The 26,649-nt window shown below is 37.6% G+C and overlaps 1 protein-coding gene and 1 long non-coding RNA gene across 2 annotated transcripts in view; one reads left to right on the top strand and one right to left on the bottom strand.

Moving 5' to 3' along the window:
* LOC102412869 (serine/threonine-protein phosphatase 2A 65 kDa regulatory subunit A alpha isoform) overlaps positions 1–1,394 on the top strand; it is a 32,219-nt gene extending 30,825 nt beyond the window's left edge. Inside the window, exon 3 of the mRNA XM_025276389.2 lies at positions 1,179–1,394. The gene's annotated coding sequence lies outside the window, so the exon portion shown is untranslated. The remainder of the gene's footprint in view (positions 1–1,178) is intronic.
* Positions 1–26,649, bottom strand: part of LOC123331767 — a 91,710-nt gene that overhangs the window by 38,906 nt on the left and 26,155 nt on the right. The window lies entirely within an intron of this gene.

Here is a 26,649-nt window from a genome sequence, read left to right as displayed (position 1 = left end):
CCACATAAAACACTGCCAACATACCTCTACACACTTAAGGATCCTTGTTTCTCACCAGAAATATCACATGGCTACTCCATGATAACAAATTAGACAGCAAAAGCACTTAGAGCTTTACATTAATGCTTTGCACTTTGCAGACTCCAGGGGCCCGTTTAAAGTACTGTAGGACTACTATATATAACATATGAAACAAACAAGAACCTACTATACAGCACAGGAAACTCTACTCCACACTCTGTAGTGACCAATTATGGGAAAAGAATATTAAAAATGTGAATATATGTGTATGTGTGTGTGTGTGTGTGTGTATATATATATATATATATATATAGCTGATTTACTTTGCTGCATGACAGAAAATAACCTAAGACTGTAAATCAACTATATTCCAATAAAAAATAATTTAAAAAAATAAAGTACTGTGTGAAGGTGGGGCAGAAGACAATGAGTTGTGAGGTTACTTCCCTGCAGCCCCCCTCCTTGTCACTTAAATCACTTTTCCTCGCCTTAAGGCTTATCCACTCCCATGTTCCAAGATAAATCCTGACCTTAGTCTTCAGAAATTTAAGTCTATTGCAATGACTTAGGGTCAAGTCACTCTACACCTCTGGCTTTGTTTGACAGGGTGCCTAATTATAATTGGTAGGTTTTCCACCATTTTCACAAGGTAAAGTTTCTCTCAGTATCCTTGTTCTAGCAGCTAAGTACACGACTTGTTCTCTAGTTCCAGAATCCCTGAGAATCTAGAGGCTAAACCAGACAGATCTTGGTGTGGATCTCAACTGCAGCACTTGAGAGCTCTCTTACTTTGGGCAAGTTTCTTAGTTTCTCCAAACCTCAGTTTAAAATGGCAGGATAACAATACTTAGCACACAGAAAATGTAGCACAGTGTATGTCACAAAGTAGACGCCGGATAAATGTTAATCCCCACCACACACATCTTTTCTGCTGATTTTTCTTTGATAACTGAGCAGTTTATCAGAACCTCTGGAACTGGGAATTTGTCTTGCTGCTCTTTCAAATCTATATGCCAGGCCTAGGGCTAAGCCTCTGAAATAAGTCAGCAACATCTTCTGCCTACTCAAATTTGCAACTTTGCTCAACATTGACGTCTCTGGGACCTGTGCTTCTTGAGACACATGACTGATTTTCTTTTCTCCTGATGCTCTTTCAGAATACTATGCCCCATCCTGGCTCAACAGCTCTGTACCACGGAAAGTGAGATTTGTACCCCAGTGCCTGCCCTGAACGTCGGGTAATTCAACTGAGAAGTGTCTCCAAAATCCTGCTGAGATGACTCCTGGATCTACCCATGGAATGCCTTCTGAAACTCATGTATCACAAGTGTTTCTCATTTTTCAAAGCATAAATAAAAAATAAAAAGTAGTGGGTTGACTTTGCCCCAGGTCCCTTCCCTGACTTTGAGAGAGCTATTTGGATACGATGGAATCCTACTAAATTATTGCCTGATTCCTATTATATATACCAGCATTATGCTAAAAATTCCATATTCATTATTGCAAATGCTCACAACACTGTAAGGTAGCACTGCCCCCCACCTCTTACCAGATGGAAAAATTTAAGATTAAACAATGTTCTCAAGTTGACAAACCAGCAAGGAACAGAGCTCGAAATGTAAACCCTTGTTTGTTTTACTTCAAGGTATCTATAAGAGCTCTTCAAAAATGGTAGATTCCTTTCTCACTCTATCACATTTCCCATCACTACACCATTACCTATAAATTAACAGACTACTTCAAAATGTTTTTTTTTAATGTTCAAGTTCCCAAAGTAATTTACTCCTTGATCAACAAAAACCAGCTCACGAATCTGTATACATATTCCTTTTGTTTAAATGATAGTAACAGCTAGCACTTAGCGTTTATGTTTGCCACCAGTCAATGTATGTGTATTAACTCATTTAGGCCTGTGAACTAGGTAATGTTAACATCCCTATTTTATAGTTGAAGAAAGCAAGCACAGAGAGGTTAAGTAAATGGCCCAATACCATACTGGCAGACCTGTGATGAGAATCTAGGCAGTCTGGCTGCAGAGCCCAAGCTCTTAGCACCATGTTTTACTGCCTCTCATCAATCAGAATAATTGTGTAAATTCTCCACTTAACTTTTCATATATAAATAACTTAAGGATCTAATCAGTTCCTTTGATATCTGAAGCTACCAAAACCATTTACTGAAAAACAAGGGGTAACATGTTGCTTGTGCATCATACTCTCTGATTACTCATCACACTTTAGTGTCTGGCTCTTTTTCACCTTAAAGATGGAAGACATAAAATTCTTCAAGTTACTATAGAGGTCACACTTGTCTGAAAAGGGTATATTTCAGTATAAAGTTAGAATCTTTTTCCAAGAAAATAATCTCTTCTCCCATAACAATAAATACTGTTTTACTCCATTTGGGTAACATTCTTTAGATTCTGGTAGGAATATAGTATACCAAAATCAGGGTTTATCACCTAAAGCCTGTAGTAAAGTTATTTTTAAAAATTTATATATTACATGTTCAACAATCCTATACATTATAACTTTCTGGTGAGAATAATAATAATCAATAAAGCATTTAATTTCTGAAAAATCAGGCTTGTTTTGCTTTTCTATTGAATGAGTCAGTGTCTGGCACATGTAAAGTAAAATGAAGAAAATGAGCTTATAAATCACAGTAATCTCCCAGATAATCACTACTCATTTAGTGAAGGGACAATGTGCTCACTACATGAGGCGTTCTTATAAAAGACACCAAGCTGCAATTAACGATCTATAGATCTCATTTGCTCTGAATTAGTAAGTGCTCTGATTCTAATAAATTCTCGATACCTAAGGACCTTATTCTGATTATTTTTATCTCATGTTTCTTGCCCACAGAGAAAGGAAAAGGAAAATGACTTCTTTAAATACCAGCTGAGTACATTCTTTTTCCTCTATTTCTCATATATCTAACTCAGAAATGTATTCCAACCAAAATACTGTCAGAATCCATTTAATTGTTTAAAAAGATTACAATATTATTTCTTCCAAGTCTTGTAAATAAAACATTTAGTTGCTTTGGGAATACCGTGATAATGTTCAAAATATACTTAGCTATGAAAAAAAGTGCTGGAGAAGACTCTTGAGAGTCCCTTGGACAGCAAGGAGATCAAACCAATTATAAAGGAAATCAACTCTGAATATTAATTGGAAGGACTGAGGCTGAAGCTGAAGCTCCAATACTTTGGCCACCTGATGGGAAGAGCCAACTCATTGGAAAAGACCTTGATGCTGGGAAAGATCGAAGGCAAAAGGAGAAGAGGGTGGCAGAGGATGAGATGGTTACAGTATCACCAACTCAATGGATATGAATTTGAGCAAACTCTGGGAGATCGTAAAGGACAGAGAAGCTTGGCATGCTGCAGTCCATGGGGTTGCAAACAGCTGGACATGACTTAGTGACTGAAAAACAATGGAAAAAATCCTAAAGTACCTTCTAAATTACATGGGAAAAAATTAGCTGGTTTAGCTTTATTTTAAAATATTTAAATTATGCTATAAAACATATATTCTAATATTTGAAGTTAAATGATTACCTGTATGCTAAATGTTACACATAAACCAGAATTTGATTCCCCAAAAGATACCATTGCCTGGGTGGAACATATAATACTAATAGCTTCATCATTGCTTTTCTTATAACAAAAGAAATATAATTTCACATTCCTGGAAGGCATTCAGTTCAGTTCAGTTCAGTCGGTCAGTAGTGTCCGACTCTCTGCGACCCCATGAATCGCAGCACGCCAGGCCTCCCTGTCCATCACCAACTCCCAGAGTTCACCCAGACTCACGTCCATCGAGTCAAGGCATTAAGGGTTAATAAATGCAAAGAGGAAAAATCACCAAAGACTCAGTCAGGTTTGAGATACAGAAGAATGAATCTAAAACAAATTTCAGAATCCAAACACTCATTAAGTGAAATCCGAAGAAATTCTAACCCACTGTTAATAGGTTTTGTTTCAGTCAAGGGCCCAGAGATGAGGCATTCAGATTAGAACAATGCAAATCAAGTTTAACAGGTAAATTTAAAAAAAAAAGACTTTAATGTTTATAAAGATTGGGCAAGATGGAGTTACCATCCCGAGAGTATCCCTCCTTATCTTAAGCAAGGCTGAGAGAATCTTATGGCTGAACCAAGGCATAGGTCACTTAGTCATATAAAGTGTTAAAGGGAGTGTCTTTGAGCAAAGAACAAAACAAGGACATTCTAGGAGCAAATGGACTCATCTCAAGTAAGCCGGCAGAGCAGAGGTGTCACTTTGAGAGGTGCCCCAGAGACTCAGCTCTTGAGGAAGTCTCTAGGTATGTAGATGACGCTAATCTGTGCTCAGTAATGAGGGCTTCTAATCTACCAGGTTCCAGCACACCACTGTGGACTCTGGGGAAAGAGAAATCAGAACACAAGAAGGTAACTCGGTTGCAGTCTGGTAATTGTCTATCGAATCCAAGAAGAGAGAAGGGCCGCAATCAGATATCTGAGCTGTGCTAAAGGGCAGAAATCCCATTCATGCCACATCAAGAAAACAGATGAGAAGATCAGACCTCAAATGTCAGGAAGGCTGGTATGGAAAAATCCTTTCTCCAGGACCTGTGACATTCAGAATTCTTTGTAGAATTCTGAAGGCAGTGGATCACTGATGGCACTTCTGTTACCATAACCTCCCAGTTGCATTAGAAATCTGAGGGGAGGAGCCAAGATGGCGGAGGAGTAAGACAGGGAGAACACTTTCTCCCCCACAAATTCATCAAAAGAGCATTTAAACGTCAAGTAAATTCCACAAAACAACTTCTGAATGCCGGCAGAGGACATCAGGCACCCAGAAAAGCAACCCAACTCTTCGAAAGGAGGTAGGAAAAAATATAAAAGACAAAAAAAGAGACAAAAGAGGGAGGGACGGAGTTCCGTCCTGGGAAGGGAGTCTTAAAAAGAGAGAAGTTTCCAAACACCAGGAAGCCTTCTCACTGCTGAACCTGTGCCGAGCTTTGGAAGCACAGAGGGCAACATAAAAGGGAGAAAAAAAAATAAATAAACAATTAAAAATCGCAGATTGTGAGCCCTATGGTAACTCCCCCAGAGGAGAAGCAGCGCAGACGCCTGCACACGGCATTAGCAAGCGGGGGCTGGGCAGGGAAGTGCGGCGCGGGCTGTGTCCCTTAGAGTAAGAATCGGCCCGAATGTCCTGAGCGCTATCTGAGTGAAATAATTAGGGCTAGCAAACCAGACTGTGGGATATCTACCACGCGAAAAGCCAGCCCTAACCTAAGACACCGCCAGGCCCGCGCACAGAACAAAGGACTGAATAGAGATAGCCGGTTGCAGACCTTCCCCCTCCGGTGACAGGCAGCCAGAGCCGGAAGGGGGCAATCGCAGCCCCAGAGAGACACTATCTATAAAACTGTAAGCAGGCTTCTTTGCTAACTAAAACTTCTTGGGGGTCTGGACGGTCAACATCTGCCTGAGAAGGTGCGCCGGTTTTACACTCAGATAACCAAGTGGCGGGGAGGCGATAAGTCGCAGCATTGGCGCCCGCCAAACACATCACCTGAGCTGCTCGGACCTGGGAAGAGCACAAAACGCAGGCCCAACTGAGTCTGCGCCTCTGAGGACTACCCGAGTGCCTGAACCTGAGCGGCTTGGACCTGGGAGCTCAGCCCAGGGCCGGCCTCTGATTGTTCCCGGCGGAACAACCTAGAGCCCGAGCAGTGTGGGCAGGGAGGCTACACGCGCCGTGAGTGGGGGCAGACCCAGTGTGGCTGAGGCACTGCGAGCGCACACCAGTGTTATCTGTTTGCAGCATCCCTCCCTCCCTCCCCACAGTGCGGCTGAACAAGTGAGCCTAAATAAAATAAAAAAAATAGTGTCCTCCACCGTCCCCTTTGTGTCAGGGCGGGAACCAGACACTGAAGAGACCAGCAAACAGAAGAAGCTATAACAGAGGGAAACGCCTTGGAAGCTACAGGCCATAGATTAAAGCCCTGTGGTTACTACTGACTACATAGGAAGGGGCCTATAGATCTTGAGAAATATAAGTCAGACCAAGGAACTAGCCAAAAATGAACTGAACCCACAATACTCACAACAAAACCAGAGAAAGACCTAGATATATTTTACTATTTTTACGATCAATCTTTCTTTCTTTTTTTTTTTTAATTTTTTTTAAAAAAAATTTTAAGTCCTCTATTGTCTAATTTTCACTTTTATAACTATTACTTTGCAAAAAAAAAAAAAAGACCCTATTTTTTTTCTCTTCTTCAGCAAACTTCATATATATATTTTATAATTTTTTGACCGTGTTTTGTTTTGTTTTGTTTTCTTTTCTTTTCTTTTTCTTCTTTTCTTTAACATTGTATTTTTGAAATTCCAAACTCTACTCTAGATTTTTAATTTTAGCCTTTTGGTATATGTTATCAATTTTGTACCTATAGTTTTTTTCATAATTTCTGTGATTTTTTTTTCCCTCTGTTTCTTTCTCTTCTTCTTTTGTATAACATCGTATATCTGCAATTCCAAACTCTACTCAAGATTTTTAATTTATGCTTTTTGGTATTTGATATCAATTTTGTACCTGTATTTTCTTTATAATTTTTGCAACTTTGTTTTTGTTGGTTTGTTTGTTTTCTCTCTTTATTTTTTTCTTCTTTTTTTTAACATTGTATTTTTGAAATTCCAAACTCTACTCTAGATTTTTAACTTTTGCTTTTTGGTATTAGTTATCAATTTTGTACCTGTAGTTTCTTTATAATTTTCGTGACCTTGTTTGTTTTTCTTTGTTCGTTTTTTCTCTCTTTCTTTTCCTTCTTCTTTTCTTTAACATTGTATTTTTGAAATTCCAAACTCTACTCTAGATTTTTAATTTTAGCCTTTTGGTATATGTTATCAATTTTGTACATATAGTTTTTTTTATAATTTCTGTGACTTTTTTTTTCTTTTTTTTCCCTCTGTTTATTTCTCTTCTTCTTTTATATAACATCGTATATCTACAATTCCAAACTCTACTCAAGATTTTTAATTTATGCTTTTTGGTATTTGATATCAATTTTGTACCTGTATTTTCTTTATAATTTTTGCGACATTGTTTTTGTTGGTTTGTTTGTTTTCTCTCTTTATTTTTCTTCTTCTTCTTTTTTTTTTTTAACATTGTATTTTCGAAATTCCAAACTCTACTCTAGATTTTTAATTTTTGCTTTTTGGTATTAGTTATCAATTTTGTACCTGTAGTTTCTTTATAATTTTCGCAACCTTGTTTGTTTTTCTTTGTTTGTTTTTTCTCTCTTTCTTTTCCTTCTTCTTTTCATTAACATCGCATTTTTGAAATTCCAAACTCTACTCTAGATTTTTAATTTTGCTTTTATGTATTTGTTACCAATTTTGTACCTTTAAGAACCCAATCTTCAGGACCCATTTTTCACTAGGGAACGAGATTACTGGCTTGACTGCTCTCTCTCCCTTTGGACTCTCCGTTTTCTCCACCAGGTCGCCTGTATCTCCTCCCTAACCCCTCTCTACTCTACCCAACTCTGTGAATTTCTGTGTGTTCCAGACGGTGGAGAACACTTAGGGAACTGATTACTGGCTGGATCTGTCTCCCTCCTTTTCATTTCCCCCTTTTATCCTTCTGGCCACCTCTGTCTCCTGCCTCCTTCTTCTCTTCTCTGTATAACTCCGTGAACATCTCTGAGCGGTCCAGTTGTGGAGTGCACATAAGGAAGTGACTACTGGCTAGCCCACTCTCTCCACTATTGATTCCACCTCATCTCATTTGGGTCACCTCTAACTCCCTCCTCCCACTTCTCTTCTCCATGTAACGCTGTGAACCTCTCTGAGTGACCCTCACAGTAGAGAAACTTTTCATCTTTAACGTAGATGTTTTATCAATGGTGCTGTATAGAAGGAGAAGTTTTGAAACTACTGTAAAAATAAGACCGATAACTGGAAGTAGGAGGCTTAAGTCCAAACCCTGACTCCAGGGAACTTCTGACTCCAAGGAACATTAATTGACAGGAGCTCATCAAATGCCTCCATACCAACACTGAAACCAAGCACCACACAAGGGCCAGCAAGTTCCAGGGCAAGATATACCAAGCAAATTCTCCAGCAACAAAGGAACACAGCCCTGAGCTTCAAGATACAGGCTGCCCAAAGTCACCCCAAAACCATAGACATCTCACAACTCATTACTGGACATTTCATTACACTCCAGAGAGAAGAAATACACCTCCATCCACCAGAACATCGACACAAGCTTCCCTAATCAGGAAACCTTGACAAGCCACCTGTACAAACCCACACACAGTGAGGAAACGCCACAATAAAGAGAACTCCACAAACTGCCAGAATACAGAAAGGACACCCCAAACTCAGCAATTTAAACAAGATGAAGAGACAGAGGAATAGCCAGCAGATAAAGGAACAGGATAAATGCCCACCAAACCAAACAAAAGAGGAAGAGATAGGGAATCTACCTGATAAAGAATTCCAAATAATGATAGTGAAATTGATCCAAAATCTTGAAATTAAAATGGAATCACAGATAAATAGCCTGGAGGCAAGGATTGAGAAGATGCAAGAAAGGTTTAACAAGGACTTAGAAGAAATAAAAAAGAGTCACTATATAATGAATAATGCAATAAGTGAAATTAAAAACACTCTGGAGGCAACAAATAGTAGAATAACAGAGGCAGAAGACAGGATTAGTGAATTAGAAGATAGAATGGTAGAAATAAATGAATCAGAGAGGATAAAAGAAAAATGAATTAAAAGAAATGAGGACAATCTCAGAGACCTCCAGGACAATATTAAACGCTACAACATTCGAATCATAGGGGTCCCAGAAGAAGAAGACAAAAAGAAAGACCATGAGAAAATACTTGAGGAGATAATAGTTGAAAACTTCCCTAAAATGGGGAAGGAAATAATCACCCAAGTCCAAGAAACCCAGAGAGTCCCAAACAGGATAAACCCAAGGTGAAACACCCCAAGACACATAGTAATCAAATTAACAAAGATCAAACACAAAGAACAAATATTAAAAGCAGCAAGGGAAAAACAACAAATAACACACAAGGGAATACCCATAAGGATAACAGCTGATCTTTCAATAGAAACTCTTCAAGCCAGGAGGGAATGGCAAGACATACTTAAAATGATGAAAGAAAATAACCTACAGCCCAGATTATTGTACCCAGCAAGGCTCTCATTCAAGTATGAAGGGGAAATCAAAAGCTTTTCAGACAAGCAAAAGCTGAGAGAATTCTGCACCACCAAACCAGCTCTCCAACAAATACTAAAGGATATTCTCTAGACAGGAAACACAAAAACGGTGTATAAATCCGAACCCAAAACAATAAAGTAAATGGCAACGGGATCATACTTACAAGTAATCACCTTAAACGTAAATGGGTTGAATGCCCCAAGCAAAAGACAAAGACTGGCTGAATGGATACAAAAACAAGACCCCTACATATGTTGTCTACAAGAGACCCACCTCAAAACAGGGGACACATACAGACTGAAAGTGAAGGGCTGGAAAAAGATTTTCCATGCAAACAGGGACCAAAAGAAAGCAGGAGTAGCAATACTCATATCAGGTAAAATAGACTTTAAAACAAAGACTGTGAAAAGAGACAAAGATGGTCACTACATAATGATCAAAGGATCAATCCAAGAAGAAGATATAACAATTATAAATATATATGCACCCAACACGGGAGCACCGCAGTATGTAAGACAAATGCTAACAAGTATGAAAGGAGAAATTAACAATAACACAATAATAGTGGGAGACTGTAATACCCCACTCACACCTATGGACAGATCAACTAAACAGAAAATTAACAAGGAAACACAAACTTTAAACGATACAATAGACCAGTTAGACCTAATTGATATCTATAGGACATTTCATCCCAAAACAATGAATTTCACCTTTTTCTCAAGCGCACATGGAACCTTCTCCAGGATAGATCACATCCTGGGCCATAAAGCTAGCCTTGGTAAATTCAAAAAAATAGAAATCATTCCAAGCATCTTTTCTGACCACAATGCAGTAAGATTAGATCTCAATTACAAGAGAAAAACTATTAAAAATTCCAACATATGGAGGCTGAACAACACGCTGCTGAATAACCAACAAATCACAGAAGAAATCAAAAAAGAAATCAAAATGTGCATAGAAACGAATGAAAATGAAAACACAACAACCCAAAACCTGTGGGACACGGTAAAAGCAGTCCTAAGGGGAAAGTTCATAGCAATACAGGCACACCTCAAGAAACAAGAAAAAAGTCAAATAAATAACCTAACTCTACACCTAAAGCAACTAGAAAAGGAAGAAATGAAGAACCCCAGGGTTAGTAGAAGGAAAGAAATCTTAAAACTTAGAGCAGAAATAAATGCAAAAGAAACAAAAGAGATCATAGCAAAAATCAACAAAACCAAAAGCTGGTTTTTTGAAAGGATAAATAAAATTGACAAACCATTAGCCAGACTCATCAAGAAACAAAGGGAGAAAAATCAAATCAATAAAATTAGAAATGAAAATGGAGAGATCACAACAGACAACACAGAAATACAAAGGATCATAAGAGAGTACTATCAACAATTATATGCCAATAAAATGGACAACGTGGAAGAAATGGACAAATTCTTAGAAAAGTACAACTTTCCAAAACTCGATCAGGAAGAAATAGAAAATCTTAACAGACCCATCACAAGCACGGAAATTGAAACTGTAATCAAAAATCTTCCAGCAAACAAAAGCCCAGGTCCAGACGGTTTCACAGCTGAATTCTACCAAAAATTCAGAGAAGAGCTAACACCTATCCTGCTCAAACTCTTCCAGAAAATTGCAGAGGATGGTAAACTTCCAAACTCATTCTATGAGGCCACCATCACCCTAATACCAAAACCTGACAAAGATCCCACAAAAAAAGAAAACTACAGGCCAATATCACTGATGAACATAGGTGCAAAAATCCTTAACAAAATTCTAGCAATCAGAATCCAACAACACATTAAAAAGATCATACACCATGACCAAGTGGGCTTTATCCCAGGGATGCAAGGATTCTTCAATATCCGCAAATCAATCAATGTAATACACCACATTAACAAATTGAAAAATAAAAACCATATGATTATCTCAATAGATGCAGAGAAAGCCTTTGACAAAATTCAACATCCATTTATGATAAAAACTCTCCAGAAAGCAGGAACAGAAGGAACATACCTCAGCATAATAAAAGCTATATATGACAAACCCACAGCAAACATTATCCTCAATGGTGAAAAATTGAAAGCATTTCCTCTAAAGTCAGGAACAAGACAAGGGTGCCCACTTTCACCATTACTATTCAACATAGTTTTGGAAGTTTTGGCCACAGCAATCAGAGCAGAAAAAGAAATAAAAGGAATCCAAATTGGAAAAGAAGAAGTAAAGCTCTCACTGTTTGCAGATGACATGATCCTCTACATAGAAAACCCTAAAGACTCCACCAGAAAATTACTAGAACTAATCAATGACTATAGTAAAGTTGCAGGATATAAAATCAACACACAGAAATCCCTTGCATTCCTATACACTAATAATGAGAAAACAGAAAGAGAAATTAAGGAAACAATTCCATTCACCATTGCAACGGAAAGAATAAAATACTTAGGAATATATCTACCTAAAGAAACTAAAGACCTATATATAGAAAACTATAAAACACTGGTGAAAGAAATCAAAGAGGACACTAACAGATGGAGAAATATACCATGTTCATGGATTGGCAGAATCAATATAGTGAAAATGAGTATACTACCCAAAGCAATCTATAGATTCAATGCAATCCCTATCAAGCTACCAACAGCATTCTTCACAGAGCTAGAACAAATAATTTCACAATTTGTATGGAAATACAAAAAACCTCGAATAGCCAAAGCGATCTTGAGAAAGAAGAATGGAACTGGAGGAATCAACCTACCTGACTTCAGGCTCTACTACAAAGCCACAGTTATCAAGACAGTATGGTACTGGCACAAAGACAGAAATATAGATCAATGGAACAAAATAGAAAGCCCAGAGATAAATCCACGCACCTATGGACACCTTATCTTTGACAAAGGAGGCAAGAATATACAATGGATTAAAGACAATCTCTTTAACAAGTGGTGCTGGGAAATCTGGTCAACCACTTGTAAAAGAATTAAACTAGAACACTTTCTAACACCATACACAAAAATAAACTCAAAATGGATTAAAGATCTAAACGTAAGACCAGAAACTATAAAACCCCTAGAGGAGAACATAGGCAAAACACTCTCTGACATACATCACAGCAGGATCCTCTATGACCCACCTCCCAGAATATTGGAAATAAAAGCAAAAATAAACAAATGGGACCTAATTAACCTTAAAAGCTTCTGCACATCAAAGGAAACTATTAGCAAGGTGAAAAGACAGCCTTCAGAATGGGAGAAGATAATAGCAAATGAAGCAACTGACAAACAACTAATCTCGAGAATATACAAGCAACTCCTACAGCTCCAGAAAAATAAATGACCCAATCAAAAAATGGGCCAAAGAACTAATAGACATTTCTCCAAAGAAGACATCCAGATGGCTAACAAACACATGAAAAGATGCTCAACATCACTCATTATCAGAGAAATGCAAATCAAAACCACTATGAGGTACCATTTCACACCAGTCAGAATGGCTGCGATCCAAAAGTCTACAAGTAATAAATGCTGGAGAGGGTGTGGAGAAAAGGGAACCCTCTTACACTGTTGGTGGGAATGCAAACTAGTACAGCCGCTATGGAGAACAGTGTGGAGATTCCTTAAAAAACTGGAAATAGACCTGCCTTATGATCCAGCAATCCCACTGCTGGGCATACACACTGAGGAAACCAGAATGGAAAGAGACACGTGTACCCCAATGTTCATCGCAGCACTGTTTATAATAGCCAGGACATGGAAGCAACCTAGATGTCCATCAGCAGATGAATGGATAAGAAAGCTGTGGTACATATACACAATGGAGTATTACTCAGCCATTAAAAAGAATACATTTGAATCAGTTCTAATGAGGTGGATGAAACTGGAGCCTATTATACAGAGTGAAGTAAGCCAGAAAGAAAAACACCAATACAGTATACTAACGCATATATATGGAATTTAGAAAGATGGTAGCAATAACCTTGTGTACGAGACAGCAAAAGAGACACTGATGTATAGAACAGTCTTATGGACTCTGTGGGAGAGGGAGAGGGTGGGAAGATTTGGGAGAATGGCATTGAAACATGTAAAATATCATGTATGAAACGAGTTGCCAGTCCAGGTTCGATGCACGATACTGGATGCTTGGGGCTGGTGCACTGGGACGACCCAGAGGGATGGAATGGGGAGGGAGGAGGGAGGAGGGTTCAGGATGGGGAACACATGTATACCTGTGGCGGATTCATTTGGATATTTGGCAAAACTAATACAATTATGTAAAGTTTAAAAATAAAATAAAATTAAAAAATAAAAATAAAAAAAAATGCATCTGCCAAGCAAATCAAAAGAATGTATTTTTCTATGATTTTGGTGAGACGTGAACTCACATTACAGTAAAAGTAATTAAAGCTTTCTGGCTATTTCAATCTCAAACAAGGAAAGAGGTATTTCTTCCCTGCCTTCTCAAGCAAAACAGTAGTGATAACTGTTTAGTCTTCATGATGAGATGTCGTCATACTGAATACCAACTTGGGTGAGAAGCTATAAAACACAAGGCAGTTTTCTCTTTGGGGATCTCTCTTCTCCATCTAACATGAAAAATAAATGGCCACCTCTTGCTGCTGCTGTTTTTTCCTGTCTCTATCATCCTTCCACTCACCTTCCAATTTAGACTTTTCATTTGCTGTCTTCAGAGAAAGACACATAAAGAAACCTGTTAAGAATTATATATTTAAAATACATTATCTGAATGTCATACATTACATGTTTATGGCACTTTTTTGCATCTGTTTTCATTGTTTCCTCATTTAAGGATTTTAACATTTCTCACCATCAGCACCATGCTCTATAAAGATTTTGATGTAACATACAAGAATCCATACAGCAAAGTAAGACAAGAAATAAAATTGAGAAAGAAACACAGTAATGAGATCAGGTAAAATATAAATTATAATTGATATATAAATTCCAGGGAGCAATTCAGGATGCATATCAGCCACCCATGGGAAACTTCACTATAGTGTAGAGAACAGAGAAGGCAATTTGTACTTGAACTCACTGGAGGCTAAAGAAAAAGAGGAATCTGGTCTTTTACCTGATTTATAATGCCCAGAATATTTACCTATTGCCCTCTAATTTGGGGTCACTGAGAACACCAGAAATCTGACCTCTGTTCTATGTTCGAATAGGTTATCTGAGCTGAAAAGGACTGAAGATCATCTAACCCAAAGAGTACTAGAGGGAGGGATCAAGTGAGTTTACAGTCTGACAAAGAATAGAAGAGCCATCTGTAGAACCCTGACAGCTGGAGTTCAGTGCATTTTTCAATCAGCAACTTTGCCACCTCTCTCTATTGTAGAGCAGGATACCAAGAATCTAAGAATCTTCTGTTTGGGCCTCTTTAAATTTAAACAGGGCTTCCCTGGTAGCTCAGATGGTAAAGCATCTGCCTGCAATGCAGGAGACCTGGGTTCAATCCCTGGGTTGGGAAGATCCCCTGGAGGATAGGGGATTGCCCTAGGTTCATACTTACAATTAAGAGAAAGTGTAAAGTGAGGAGGTGAGCATCATATGTATATTTACTACAGCCTTCTTAGAATCAAAAGGGAGACAAAAGAGTTCCCACGTCAGGTAAATACAAACTATTTTCATATACCAGTTCCTACTCTATTTAGTAGTGCATCTATCTCTCTCCAGCTTCTCCAATGAATTCATTTTTCTTGTTAGAAGGAATTATCAGAGATTGGTGAGACAAAAATTCCTAGAACACACATGGAGCTAGGAATCACTAGTATTTTCAACAACCAAAGTAAACAGAGTTCAGAGAATAAAAGGATCACTCAGTAGTGAAATCAGAAGGACTATTTCTTAAAAGTCAGACTAAATCAGCATCTTTTGTTGCTTTTTTGTATTTTTTAATTTATTCTTTAATTGAAGGGTAATTGCTTTACAGAACTTTGTTGTTTTCTGTCAAACATCAACATGAATCAGCCATAGGTATCACTAAACCGTGTCTGACTCTTTGCAACCCCATAGACTGTAGCCCACTAGGCTCCTCTGTCCATGGGATTTCTCAGGCAAGAATACTGGAGTGGGTTGCCATTTCCTCCTCCTGGGGAATCTTCCTGACCCAGGGATTAAACCCGCATCTCCAGCTTGGCAGGTGGATTATTTACCACTGACCTACCAGAGAATCCCAATTGGCATCTATATCTGCCTTTTTAAAAGTTTAAAAACAAGCTCTGGAATGGTAAAACTGATCCACAAGCGAGCTAACTGTGGAACAAAGCCCGACACTATCTAAAGGAATACAACTAACCCCAACATTTAGTGTAAACTTCACACAGTCCAGCAGCCAATAAAAAAACTACTAGACCTATGAAGAAGCAGGAACACTTGACATATAACCATGAAAAATATCAGTTGATATATAGAGATCACCAAAGAGGAAGGAATTAACAATTATATTAAAATCACAATGGAAAATATAATTGAGATGTTCTAATTTTCTAATAAAAACATGAACATAATGAGGAGAGGACAGAAAATATAAAGTCAAATGAAAGTTTTGGGAATGAACAACATAATATGTGAAATTCACTGAACACAGCAGATTGGATACTACAGAAAAAAATATGAAACTTAAAGACATTAGCAATATAAACTAACCAAACTGAAGCACAAGCAGAAAAAAATCTGGAAAAAAATGAATAGAAACTCAACAACCTATGGAACAATATTAAGTGGTCTAATGTACTTATTGGAGTCACAGAAAGAGAACAAACAGAAGGAAGAACAGAAAACTTATTTGAAAAAATAATGGTTGAAAAATTTCCAAATTACATAAACTATAAGCCCCCAGAACCAAGAGTATCAATGAATCCCAAGAAGAATAAACAAAAAGAAAACCAGAGAGAGGCATATCATAATCAAATTGTTTAAAAGAGAAAATATTAAATGCAGCCTGAGGAAGGTGGAGAAAAGGTGCTTTATGTACAGAGGAACAAGACTAAGAATCATTGCAGAGTTCTTGTTAGAAACCATTAATGCCTAAAGACAATGAAATGACATCTTTAAACCAGTCAAAGAAAATGTCAACTTAAGAATTGTAATCCCAGTGAAAATATCTTTCAAAAATGAAAATGAAGGAAACTTCTTGTTTCAGCTCCAATATGTAAAGAACGTCGAAGATGTCACACCTGTCCTTACAACAAAAATACACTGAACAAACTGAAAAATCAAGATTTTCCTTGGAGCCATCAGAGAATTGAGGTCACAGGGCAAACATCACCTTGAAATCTGGAGAGACAGATGCATCCAGAGAGGCATAGCCAAGATTCCCTGACCTGGAGCAGAAGCTGTGGGAGCATAAGCTACTAGGAACCCTGAATGGGAGGGCTGACCAGTTGCTGGAGACTGAGAATGCACGAGTGTGAGAGTAAGAAATTTCTGAGGGTCACTTCTTGGGGGCCCCCACCTTCTCACAGGCTTTACCTCCAGGAAACTGACCAGGTTCTCACAGTGAAGATCTAAAAGCACTCATGACTCTGGCAAGGGAAAGGGAAGAGTAATCACTAAGAAACATGCCTTCTCCATGATGAAGGTCCGCTATCCAGAGGAAAAGACTTTTCCAGAGCTTTATTACAACTGGAGGAAGGGAATTTCTCCCACTCCAGCCACTTATCTAGCATTCCTATCTCACTGAAGACAGAATTTTTTACAGGAGCTATACCTCTTGGATTAAGAATCTGCCTGCCAGGCAGGGGACATGGGTTTGATCCCTGGTCCAGGAAGATCTCACGTGCTGTGGAGCACCTAAGCCCATGCACCACAACTACTGAGCCTGTGTTTTAGAGCCCAGGAGCCGCAACTACTGAGCCCATATGCTGAAACTACTGAAGCCTGCTCATAGAGGATGCTCCACAACAAGAGAAGCCAGCACAATGAGAAGCCCACACAGCACAACGAAGAGTAGCCCCTGCTCGCCACAACTGGAGAAAGCCCACACACAGCAACGAAGACCCAGTGCAGCCATCAATAAATAAATACATAATTAAAAAAAAAAAAGCTGTACCACTGGATAGATAAATGTGGAATACCTATGCAGAGGAATACTACTCAGCAATAAAAAGGAATAAATTACTGACAAATGCAACAACAAAACAGATAAATCTTAAAAACTTTATGCTGTGCAAAAGAATCTCAATACAAAAGAGTATATACTGTATAATTTCATTTATCTGAAATTCATTTGTTTTAAAAGGCAAATCTAACTTATAGTGATAGAAAGCAGATTAAGTGGTTGTTTCTGGGCACAGATAGATACAAAATTGACTAGGAAAAGCTCAAGAAAACATTCTTGAGTTATGGCAACGTTCTAAATCTCTTGTAGTGATGGATACATGGGTGTATATATTTGTCAAAACTCATCAAAAATGAACACTTAAAATAAGTGTATTTGGGTGCCAAATCTTTTTTTAAAACTTTGAAATTTTTCTAGTCTACATGGTAAGCATATTTCATCTTGCTCCTTCTTGAGCAGAACTAAGAATGTCCCCTTCACCAATACTCACCAGACTGATCCCCAGACTTGAAACCAGCAACTCTATCGTCCCATATTCTTCTCTTCTGAAGAGAAAAACAATAGGAATTACACTAATCTTTTGTCATCCCTTGCATTTACTGGCCCTTAAATTATTTTTTTATTTACCACCATAAATTAATATTTATTGAAGATTCATAGAATGCTTTCCAACTCCTCTTTTTCTCATGTCACATACTTAGTACTACCATAATGTTATTTTAAATAAGTTAATAAATTAGTTAAATGAAGAAATTATTATAATTCCTTTATTTTTAAAAACTGATCTTTAATCACATATAAAAAAGGAAGCTGAGACACTGTTCTTTGTCATATCTTAAAAATGTATTGCTTTACCTCCAAGTTCAACCTCACAGTCCTTGTGAAATAACCTGGCCCTCATCTTCCAAACCTCTACCACAGAAACTTGCTTAATAATACCTTCTTTTCTGTTTCTAATTAAAAAGAAAACAAACCCTTGCTCATAAAGCCCTCTTCTTCCCCTATGAAATCCAAAACTCTTTCCTAATGTATTCCCTGATGAATTAGGACAGTGACACAAAATGTTCCTTAGCTAAAGAAGCAATTTTCTCCAGTTGTCACTACATTTATCACTGTTCTCTTTTGTTCACTGACTAGTGGTGTAGATGAATACATGTCATATTGGGGTCCGGGAGCATCTGATGCTTTTCTACTACTCAGTTTGCACATGTTACTTCTTAATGAAGATGGTGATAAACAAAATCAACATAGTCATCCTACATCCTAAATGTAGCCACATGCTACGTTCTCTTGAGTCAATCTTGGTTTACCATTAGCTAAATAGAGATATTAATTTATAAATGCTGATAATCAGCCTTACTACAGAACTGTGTGCAGTATCTCTACAGAACACAATATACATCTAGAGCCTAAGAAAAGAAATTAAAGTAACCATTTATTCAGTCTGCCAAGGGACTATGGAACCTTATAATTATCTGGCTTTAGATAGAAGAGATAGATTGCAATTGGATACACATGAGGGCACAGGTTTATGCCTCAGATGACAGACGGCAGAGAAAAAGCTCAAGAGTGCAAGCTTTCTACCAGACCTTTTTAATTTATTTTCCCCAAACGCATCAAATTTTAATGCTGCCTCTCTGACCCAGTATGTTAGCTTTTTTATGAACTTATGATTAACTAGTTCCAAAGTAGCAGGAGCTAAATTTTCTTCCATTTAAAACTAAATTTTACTCATAGAAGTTATAACCCCTAAATACTGGGTGAAAGAGACCAAATGAGGAATGAAAGTATTTTAAAAAGACAAATGAGAACAGAAAATTTAGTCTTGCACTATGATTACCAGAGCATCTAGAATTCTATAAGCCAAATCTAGTCAGGTCCAACCCTGGGCAATTCAACCTAAAGACCAGGGTTCAAGAATTAGCCATATCAGCTACAGCCCAGCAGCTTGGTCCCCCAAATGAAGATGATCTCTTTCAGACCATACAGTAATTCATAGCCTTGGATGGAATGGAAACAGTGTTTATAACATGGATATCCCTTTTATTCAAAGACTGTAAGATGTAACACTGTATTTAGGTGCCTAAATTATGTGGGCAGGATCTGGACTTCCAAATATATGGCCAGGATGTGAGCTTGGTTTGGGGCTGTCCCAGAATGAAAAACAGGGCAAGGTTAAGTTTTCAAACATATGGCAGAGACCTCTGGTCAGGTAGCTTCAGTCACTGTGAACACTCTTCCTACTCATAATGCATGCTCTGACTACTGAGAGAAGAATTTGGAAAAAAAGATTTGCTAAAGCTGATGACTATATACTGATTTAAAAACTTCCCCTATGAATATTGGTTAAGGAGCAACTCAAAGGATGCAATATGACACTGGTAAAAGAGAACAAAAGCCCCAGAAAAATTCACCCTCCTCCCAATTTTTATTGATACCTTTGAAGTACATTTTGTAGTAATAAATTTGTTTAAACCAAGCTCAGTCCACTCACTCTCATCAATACCATTACAACTCATATCTCAACACTTTACCTTAAAAAAAAAAGTCCTTGCACAAGTTAGTAAAAGTTTTAGATTATTTAAGTTCTTTCTCAATAATGGAATAACTTCACAATAAATCTAAAGCAGGAACTCTGTGCTTCTTGAATGTCTAACAAACTTTGGTTTTTCTCTTGTAAAACTTTAGCTCATTTTCTCGCATGCTCTACAGGGGAGCTAGGCATGCTGAATGCTCCACAAAAGTAGATTATCCTATATTCTTTTACATGATACCATTTGCTATCATCTCTATCTTCTTAGAATTTAAGCACTTGTCCTCAGTACTGATTAATCTAGACCTTTATCATTTTCAGATAAATTAATGTGTGTGTGTGTATATATATATGAGTATATATGCTGGTGAGTTTCTGGAGGGACAGGGAAAGACCTTGGATATACATCTTTGCAGCTCTCTCTGCACCTAAAAGAGCACTAAAGAGTGTTAAATTAATTGGTAGTTCTCTCCCACATAAGCCTGGAATTTGGCAATAGTGACAGAAGGGTCATACTCAAATCCCAGATATGGCAAGTCAAGATCCAAGAAATGAAGTGTAATTCCATCAACAATTACAGAGCACTTACTATTTATCAGGCAGAAGGACACAAAGATAAGAAAAACATGGCTTCTGTCCTCAAGGATCTCACCATTTAAAAGAAAGAGTAGGGGGTAAGCAATTAGATACCATAAGGTAGTGTTATAAAGACAATGCTATGGAGCTGGCATCATTATCAGCACCATCATCATCATCATCACCACCATTTATTGAGTACTTACTATGTACCAGGCTCTATTCTAAGAACTTCAAAAGTGTAACTTTAAATCACATGCCCATAACAGCTCTACGAGGTAGGTTAATCCAGGGAAAGATCAAGCCATGTGCTGGAGGTCACACAGCTGATAAGTGGCAAAGATGGCTTCGGACCACAGCAGTTTGACTCCAGGAGTACAAACTCATAACCGCTAGGTAATAACATCTCTCATAACTTCCAGGAGAGTACCATAAAGTCTGTTACTGGACTAGTATGTAATGTCACATGGAAGGATTTTCAGGGAAGATGATACTTATTCTAGTTAATCTAGGAACAAAATCTGAGTTGACTTTGTGGTCATCTTTTTAAATTCAAGCAAATTTAATTATTTTTTTATTTTGGAACTTTTTAGATAATAAAGAGAGTTCTCATATCCCTCACCCACTTTGTTGTTGTTGTTGTTGTTTTTAGTCACTAAGTCGTGTCTGACTCCTTGCGACCCCATGGACTATAGCCCACCAGGCTCCTCCATCCATGGGATTTTCCAGGCAAGAATCCTGGAGTGGGGTACCATTTCCTACTTCAGGGGATCGTCCAGATCCAGGGCTTGAACCTGCGTCTCCTGCATTAGTAGGTGGATTCTTTACCACTAAGCCACCAGGGAAACCCATAGGGAAAGAACTGGATTAAAAATCTGGACTTCTCAAACTTGTGACCAAACTTGCATGAGTCTACATGAAATCAGGTATAAAGTAGTACTGATAATTTACCTTTGTCTCAGAGTTATTACTGTAATCAAATACTATGCTTCATAATTCACATATCTTGAGATGAAAGTTACAGGCCTTATTCCCATAAAACTTATTATATATCTATTCCTTATATTATATATACCTAATATTTCATCCATTATTAGGATGAAATCTGAATCTCCAATAAGAGTCCCTGCCCTAAACCAGCGGTCCGTAAGTGTTAAGTATGATCATACTAGAGGCGACACCATTTCACAGAACTAATTTTCCAGGGAAACAAAGCAAAATAGGGATAAATCCAAAATATGAGAAGCCTATTTCATCTCACTGAAGGCCTGACACTAGAAAGAACCACAGAAAGATGTGAGTCCATCAGGGGTTAACTTCACATATTCACCTAGCTCATCTGATGCCTGATTTGCAAGCCCATGTCAAGGCACAGGCACTTGGGTGGAACTGGGCAAGTAGGGAGCATATCATAGACTTAAAGACCCCAGCTTTCTTGACTTCAGCATTTGAGGAAGTATAGTTGATGCTGAGGCAACCACTGTAGCATGATTTAAGCCCACCTTATTTATAGAAAAAGATCTGTAGGCAGAAATTAGTTTCTGAAAGATAAAGATACTTATTTTAATTTTTTACTTAGATGACTATAGTGTTTAATAAAACTGTTCTTTTTCAAAGTATTTAAAACAAATTAATGCTTATAATTCTTCAGGCTCTGCCCACAGATGACATGCATATTAAGACTTTATCTGCTAAAGCGAATGAGTAAATTGCATTTAAATACCAACATTATAGGTCTGTTTGTTCTAAAATCTTCCTCCCAAAGATTCCTCCACCCTCTCGCCTCCCTCTTCCAAGCCCAGAAGGTCACTCATTCTTACTGTAGTGCAGAATCATACTTTTGCTTTAGATATTACTGTTAGTCATTGCATTAGTCATTTTCAACTTCCTTGAAGCAATACTGAAACCTTCTTTGCCAACTCCATTACCTGTTATGACTAGAGCTGAAATCATCCTTCTCCACTCTCCACTGCCAAACTCTCAGCCCAATGACTTCAAGGATGTGTGTGTGTGAATGGGGCATGCACAGAGGAAAGAAAATAGCAGATAGAAACAAGTCACACAGTATATTATAGCATCTCTGCTGAGCATAATCCCTCATCAGGAAGAAATTTTCTTTCCTCTGCACAGTTTTCTCAGTGGTTAAGCCACTTTTTTGCAAAATTAGATCAGAGTTACCAAAACACACACACACACACACACACACACACACACACACACATACACAAGAGGTTCATAGACCAGCAAGGGATAGGTATTGTGGCCCATAGTAGCCTTTTTTTTTTTTTTAAGAAGAAGAAAAAACTCATCTCTGTACCTCTCCTTCCTATGACCCCAGAGCAATATGATTGTTTCAGAGGATATAATTTTACATTTCAGTATCTTCCCAACACATGATGGAAAAAACTGCAAAACTGGAGCCTGAAACCAGAAAGCCATGCAGAGCTGTGTGTGTGTTTTGGAGGGAAGGGGGAGCAATGAACAGAAAGGAAGCAGAAACCCATTGTGCTATTCTGGTCTGCAGCCAAACCACCCTGCTTACTCCTGCTTCTGGTGCCTCAGGGAGTTTGTTTTTCAAGCTTTTTATGGCAAAAAAGAAAAATGTATTGGGAAATGGGAAAAAAAAATATTGTCTTCAAAGTGATATTATTTAGTCCTATCCCTGTAATCTATGACATAAAAGATGAAGGCATGCAATTGACTTTTTCAGAAAAATCTTACATGAACGAGATTTTTGTATGTAATTGCTATATCCTCTAAAGATCAAACAACCTCAATTCTTTGATGTTAAAATCTGGAGTTAGTGTTTAATTTTTTCCCCAAGAATCAAGTAGGGGTTTCTTGTCCCCACTTGGCACATTTGGAAGTAAAATAAATGACCATTTCTGCAGGCATCTCAGGAATAAGTGTTTTGGCGTCACATGCTTCATTAGCCCCTGACAGGACAGTGGAGTGCTGGGGTGGAACGCAGAGGATAGCAGTGACCAGATGCATTAGAAAAGGTCATGTCTCAATCTGCTGACTCCCGGAAAGCTGGGGAGCTTCTTTCTAAGAAACTCCTCAGTCTTAGAAAGCTGAAAGCTTTAAGAAAGTCAGCTTGCCCTTCTGTATGTCAGACTATTTTCTTTTCATGGAGAAGTGAATGAAAAAACGTCAGAGCTTAGCCATTAATGCTCTTCAAGTAACTGTTATCAGTTACTAACATATTCTAACATAATAAAATTTTAAAAACATAATAAAATTTTAAAGTTAATCATTTGACTTGGTTGTGGTCTTTCCAATGGTGGTCTCTTTTGAAAGATGAAAGACTGATTAGGTAGATAGATTTTTAAACCTATATAACAGATGATTCATAGTATTATATGTAATAAATGCATGTAATATACAAACATCTATATCTAACATAATATATAACATTCATATATACATATATTATTAATTTCAAGCATCTAGCAAGAATTTGACCTCTGGTTTTCTCAAACTTAATGAAAATGAAGATTATTTATAGTGAGAACAAATATATATATTGTTAGGAACCCAGTTTATATTCCTGTGATCATGGTATTATATTAGGAATAAGGAATGGCACCTTTAGGTTTAAATAAATAAAAACAGGATAAGAATAAATGATCCTTACTGACACAAAAAAGGAAATTCATTGGTTTATTGTTAAACAACTTTTTGTTAGTCTAGCAGATGCTCCATTTCTAAGTGGGTTGATCCCTTCCAAAGCCAAATAACACTTTTATATTTTATCAATAAGGATGCTGGATGTCAAAGCTCCCAGTACCCAGTACATCCTTTTAACTTTTTGCGCTAAAATACTCATGAGTATATCAAGTCCAATTAGACAAATAATTATATATGGTGCTTCAAGCAGTTTTAATTCATGACAATACTTTCAGGAATGTGGAAAATTATCAAACCTCAAGGCACTGACAGAGAATGAGTCATTAACTTTTCACTAAAAAAAATTCATCCATTTACCATTTATTATACACCTAAGACATGCCAGACATAGTGACAGGTGAAAAACGTCAGCACTAGGTCTAAACTCGGTCCCTGTATGTTTTGCTTGAACATAATTATTTCTTATGGGTTCAGCTGAGGACTTGAACCTCTGTAAACTCAGGAAAAGTACAAAGTCTCTACTGCTTTTCATTACTTATATCAATAAAATTACTTCATATCATTACTTATATTAATAAAATTTCATAACCATAAATGTTAATTTGTATTTATGAAGAATGGTTAAAATACTGGAATCCCCTTAAATCTACAACCTTCCTTTCTTTTAATAATTCAAGAGGGTGAATCTTCATCAGCATCTCTGCCTTTGTTTTTCTCAAATTGTTGTTGTTGTTCAGTTGCTAAGTCATGTCCCACTTTTTGCGATCCTATGGACTGTAGCCCACCAGGCTCCTCAGTCTATGGGATTTCTAGGCAAGAATACTGGAGTGGGTTGCCATTTCTTCTCCAGGGGATCTTCCCAACCCAGGGATCAAACCCACGTCTTCTACATCTCCTAAATTGGCAGGCTGATTTTTTTTTTTACCACTGAGCCACCTAAGAAGCCATATAGCTGTGGTATTTTTGCTTAACTCCTCCTCTCTTTTAATCCATTAAAGTTACCAGGAGCTTGGCTATTCACCTTGTGAAATTTTACATTACTGGAGGTAGATACAAATCCAGCAACCACAGAAACCCCAGCTTTCAATCCCAGAACCGAGGAGACAACAGCAGTAGAGGTAAGAATAAGGGAATTTTCTATCTTATTTCTCTAGCCAAGTTCAGAAAGTGCGATCAGATTGCCTACTTTCCAGAAATGAGAGCCAAGGGAGCCAGCCAACTTCTTCAAAGGTACTTTAAAAGGAGCATTTGTTCAGTCTCTGCCTCCTCTCAGAAGTATCTTAAAGCCAAAGAAGGAGCCATAAGAAAATATAAAAACTTAAGTTCACCTGTTCTGGCAGAAGACTCCATTACGAATGGCTGCATTTTTACTCTTAAGCATCTATCTCAAATAATAGATCTGAAAAATCTAAACTCTTTAACAGTCTCTAAAAAGTCACAAAGAACTGCTGAAACAGTGGCATTTTACTATAAATTATTTTCTACTATTCAGTTTAGCATCTTCTTAGAGATACAAGAATTTTAGCCACCAGTCTCAGTGTCAGATTCACTCATATTAACAGCAGTTAATTCTGGATTTTTGCTTGATATGTTATTAAGAATTTGTTTCTATCAATTCTTTTTTTCCCAATTCATTTTTTTACATTTTTGTCACACTTCTCACATTTACTCCTATTATGTCTTCCCTCCAATAATTACTATATAAGCAAGATACACATATATGTATATGTGTGTGTGTGTGTGTATATATGTGTGTGTAATAACTTGGCTGTTCAAAATACAGAAAGACTAGATTTTGGCTTGGATAAAGCGTTCTCTGTAGAGAAGTTTGAGTTATGGCTTGGAAGTTTGTTCTCAAATAAAATATAGGTTTGATCTCCAGATTGAACTGATAATAAAATAAATGAACATGAGATAAATAGGTTACTGGTATCCTCAGATACTTTGGTTTACTCACGTGATGAAGACCTCACAAGTCATAAAGGCATAAGTGTGCACAACAACATTTCAGTTTGGCAAATTCCACTCTCCATTTTTTGGGTGGGGTGGGGATCAGCACTAAACCTTTTTGACATGCCTGAAGAGAAGGATTGAAGTTGAGTTCATTATCTCTTTAGTGCAGAAGTCTGGGAAATGAAGCGCCTAGACCAGGGAGACTCAATCCAGCTAGCATTCCTTTTTGTTTTTCAAGCTGCCCTGACAATAATGTGGCAGGGTGAAAAGATCACGAACACTTTATACACATTGTGCTAATTACTGCAAGTACTTAAAGTTGTAATTAGCTTATTATACTGCAGAGATCCTAACATGGCATGTCTTTCAAAAGAATTTCTCTCCAGATCATTAGTGGGAAAGCTAACAACATCTGCTTCAAATAAAATCAACCAATTAGCACAGGCAACTCCACATAGTTTGCAATCAGAGAATTATATTGTGCCAAGTGCTAATTTCAATGTGAATGCTATCTCCTTCTCATATCCCACGCTTTTCTGCCAGCACAGCTGGTGTTTAACACCACTGACTTCAGCGAAGTCTCCCAAAACTTATGTTAATTTGAAATAACCTAATCAGAAGT

Source organism: Bubalus bubalis, chromosome X (genome assembly GCF_019923935.1).
Source record: "Bubalus bubalis isolate 160015118507 breed Murrah chromosome X, NDDB_SH_1, whole genome shotgun sequence".
NCBI lineage: Eukaryota > Metazoa > Chordata > Mammalia > Artiodactyla > Bovidae > Bubalus > Bubalus bubalis.
Note: the sequence above shows the minus strand (reverse complement) of the source record. Positions and strands in the feature narration are given on the sequence as shown.